The following is a 4,273-nucleotide window of genomic DNA, read 5'->3' on the forward strand; positions in this document are numbered from 1 at the left end:
CTCAACCACCACCATTCTCCTGAATGCTGACAGAGAGTCAGGACCTCAGTTTTACGTCTCAGCCGAAGGACGGCACCTGTTTACAGTTTAGTATCCCCGTCATTGTACTGGGGGTATTAGGACCCGCATGGACCGCAGGGTGTGCGCCCAGCGACAAAAACCAGACGTGTGTCGGGCTCGGCTGCGAGCAGGACAATGACGTCACGGGGACAAAGTAGAGGAAATCAAAACGGTTCTATAAAAGACCTGTGTCAGCTGTCGGTTAGCACTCTGGACTCTAAATCCTCCGATCCGATTTTAAATCTCTCTAATACCTGAGCTGCGGCTTCTTCCCAGTATTTATTCGTATACTTATTATGTGTAAGTGTATAGATGAAACCTTCATATATTGTTCAGTTTAAATCAAAATGCTTTACCACTACAAGAGAGAAGTATAGTATGAAGGATGGGACAAATTTATGATTTCTTGGAACAAAACGGTTTTTATTTGCATTCAAAATGAAGCGGAATTTTAGCGCGACACACAAACCCTTTGTCTTTTTTAGAGTGATTTTTAAACAGACACAAATGTAGAAAACGTGTTTTTTTAGCCCTACAATACCAGTATCAGTGGCGTAATGAATAACGCGTCAGGCCTCGCGTCAGAAAATTAGAGGTTCAACTGCCGTCTGGCTTGTTGCGTTTATACCACTTACATTCCTTTATATTGTAACGCTTACGGCCGACAAGCAGTGTGTAAGAGCCGGCGTACCAGAGCGGGTGACGTCACCGCCCTTCCCTGTGATAGCAGGACCACAGCTACTGGGCTGTAGAGAGATCTCTCTTTGGCTCACGGGGCTAGGTCGCTGCAGAAAGATGCGGAAGTCTCGGGTTCGAGCAACCTATACTTTGGGCCGACCAGATGCGGCAAGGGCGCCCGCCTGAGCCCCCTTTGCGTAACATTGGTGTCAGAGCGGGGTGGGATAGCCCTTCACCGGGGACGGTGATTTAAGCGGGGGAGAGTGTAACGCTTACGGCCGACAAGCAGTGTGTGTAAGAGCCGGCGTACCAGAGCGGGTGACGTCACCGCTCTTCCCTGTGATAGCAGGACCACAGCTACTGGGCTGTGGAGAGATCTCTCTTTAGCTCACGGGGCTAGGTCGCTGCAGAGAGACGCGGAAGTCCCGGGTTCGAGCCTCCAGTCGGGAAGCGTTACAATATAAATGAACTGCACCTGAAAGCTATAGAAAACACTTTGAGTAAGTTGTCTGCAGCCTCATGCGAATTTCGACAACTTACCCAAAACAGTGTTTTTTGGAGATCAGCTCAAGCTCTGAACTCAATTGCAATGAAAAAACTGGAGTTGTGTGCATCCGTCCATGAACATCAACTGTACTGCTGTTTTTCTATGCGTAATTTAATCGCGAGCACTTAAAAGATGCAAAAAGATTTCAAAGAAAACATCATTGAAAGACAGTCGAGTAAGGAGGTAAAAAAACGCACTCCCCTGTTGAAGAATCAACCAGTCGCCCATGTGACTGGATATAAAAATACATTATTCATTTTGCCCAGTCTCTGGAAGCTTCAATGCGATTATTTTCCCTTCCTTATTTCTTCATTCCCATGAATTTACTTTGTAGTAGAAGAAACACGAAAGTGGGAAACTGCAGGCATTCTTCGTGAAGGGTGGATTGTGTTCAGTGAACATATGCACATCTTTACGTCAGTTCCACCACCTGCACCCTAGGGGATGTAGCTCAGTGGTAGAGTGCATGCTTTGCATGTATGAGGTCCCGGGTTCAATCCCCAGCATTTCCAGGTGTCTTATTATTGTGCTCACATCGCAATCTTCTGTTGAGTGAGAACTCTTTGCTCGTGTTCATAGAGAGACAGGTTTACACAATTACACTCTACAAAATTGCTACAGTGTAGCTCTGCTGTTTAAAATGTACCTCCAAAGCATTTAGTTCTGTTAACTACCAAATGATTTGAACTAATTTAACGTCATATTCAGAAAATCCAGAGAAGGTCATCAGACTTTTAGTGGCTGTTGAAGAAAACAACTGTTGAATCTCACTAAGGATTTCTTGAGAGATCATTCAGCGAGCAAGTCCTCCCTCTGGACTCCGCACTGAGCTGAAAGCTGTGCGAATTCCTCACTGTGTGTCCTGTACTGTTACATGTGCTTTCGTGTAGGTGTGGAGCACAGCAACAAGAACACCTTGAACTTTTTCCGTATGTGAAGGAAAAGGCAAAAGAGCATGAAAAGTATCGAGTGTATAAAATATCTATGGTACAACCCGAGAATAAACTGATGGACTAAACAACAACATTTGATGATTAAAGAGATTCAAGAAACACAATCATCCACACACGAGCTTGGATCCTGAACACTTAAGTTAATTGACAAAGCGAAGGATATAACCTGTAAACTCTCTTCATGTCTTATAGTTTATTAAATAAAACAATTTCTTACTTTCTTAATAATTTCTTACTGTTGGTGGACAATTTATTGAATTTTTGCAAAATCACAATTACAGCTTTTTCAGTTAAACTGTTATTCACATACTCTAACGTAGATAAATGTTAGTGTCTTCTGATGTGTGAGACATTTTCTCAAAAAAAATATTTGTTAGTCTCTCTGGAGGATGCAGACGGTGTTTAGAGAAAGAATTTCAAAAAGACAGGCTCCCTAAGCTTAACATCAATGCAGAAAAAAATGTTTTCTCAACAGAAATGCTCTTTGGCACTTTCAGCTTTACGTAGGGCGCAACGTCTGCCGAAATCACTTATGAGCCAGTGCACATTGTAGTGTGCCAGCAACTACATTTAATATTGGCTGTGGTGGTGAGCTGTTTTTGTCTGTGAAAGCAGTTGTCTGTGATACTTCACGCCGAATCATCGGCAGGGGTAAAGCTTATTAAATATTTGCGGATAGCGCTCCATCAGAAATAACTTGTCCAAGTACAAAAGAGATCATAGGGTTTACATCAAGCAGTCACAAAACATACCACACATGTCAAATATAAATGGGGAATTGATTTTGCTTCTTGACGTTGTTCCTGTGGTTGCGTTGGTTACAAAGGTGAACGGTCTTCCACATTCTACTAGAGTATCCACTGGGTTGCCTTTATCCATTATCTTGGAAAGAATCTGTGCTTCAACTAAAAAAAAAAAATCATCAGTACTGTCGTTTTTTTCTGTGTGTACAGCCATCACTTAAAGCATATAACAATCCATTCAATCCCCCGCATCTCCAGGTGCTTTATATTACTGTGCTCACATCGCAGTCTTCTGTTGAGTGAGAACTCTTTGGTCGTGTTCATAGAGAGACAGGTTTACACAATTAAACTCAGGCACACTCGAAGTGCTACAGTGTTGCTCTGCTGTTTTAAATGTACCTCCAAAGCATTTAGTTTTGTTAACTACCAACTGATTTGAACTAATTTAACGTCATATTCAGAAAATCCAGAGAAGATCATCAAACTTTTCGTAGCTGTTGAAAAAAACACCTTTTGAATCTCACCAGGGATTTCTTGAGAGATCATTCAGCGAGCGAGTCCTCCCTCTGGACTCCAAACATTTTGGGTTAAACTGTTATTCACATACTCTAACGAAGAGAAACGTTAGTGTCTTCCGGTGTGTGAGCCCATTTCTCAAAATATAAAAAAAATAAAAGTTATATAAATTGAATTGTTCTACTTTTTAGGCTTGCATAGTATTATTAATATTTCAGTCAAATCTTTTCTTCTGTAGTAATATGAGTTGATATTAATATTAGTCCTGATTTATAATTTTTTGTCATGGTTGATCTTAAGTAATTTTGTAATTAGTTTCAGTTTTGATAATTAGTTTCGCGCAGAGAAGCTACCAAAACTGGTAATGTTCACATAATGTGTAATGCAATAGCAGCATTTTGGGTTGAAAACAAAAAGTATATCTTGGTATGAATCCTAACACTTCATAAGTAGCATTCTTGGATTTCTCGCTTCAGATAAAGTTGTCTATACATCATAGATTTCTACTCAATCAATATCAGCTGTGTTATCACTACAGAACGCTAAATATAGATCCTGGCAATACTTCGTGAGATCTTCGTAAGAAAATCCAAAATACTACGGAAGGAATCAAATTTATACATTTCTTTGGATCAAGAAGATGATCATTATGAGACTCAAAACATGCCTGTCTTTTCTCTTTTCGAGGCACATGGATTATTGAGGTGTAAAGATGGGTTCAAAACTAAAATCACCTTCTATCGCTGCTGTTTCCTTAAATCCTTCAACTGATCATC

At 40.8% G+C, this 4,273-nt stretch overlaps 1 non-coding gene across 1 annotated transcript; it reads left to right on the plus strand.

Annotated features, from left to right (window-relative positions):
• The first annotated feature begins 1,725 nt into the window (after positions 1-1,725).
• trnaa-ugc (transfer RNA alanine (anticodon UGC)) lies at positions 1,726-1,797 on the plus strand. Its single transcript has one exon. It is a non-coding gene; the product is annotated as a tRNA-Ala (tRNA).
• The last annotated feature ends 2,476 nt before the right edge of the window (positions 1,798-4,273 follow it).

This window comes from Lepisosteus oculatus, chromosome 14 (genome assembly GCF_040954835.1).
Source record: "Lepisosteus oculatus isolate fLepOcu1 chromosome 14, fLepOcu1.hap2, whole genome shotgun sequence".
Lineage (NCBI taxonomy): Eukaryota > Metazoa > Chordata > Actinopteri > Semionotiformes > Lepisosteidae > Lepisosteus > Lepisosteus oculatus.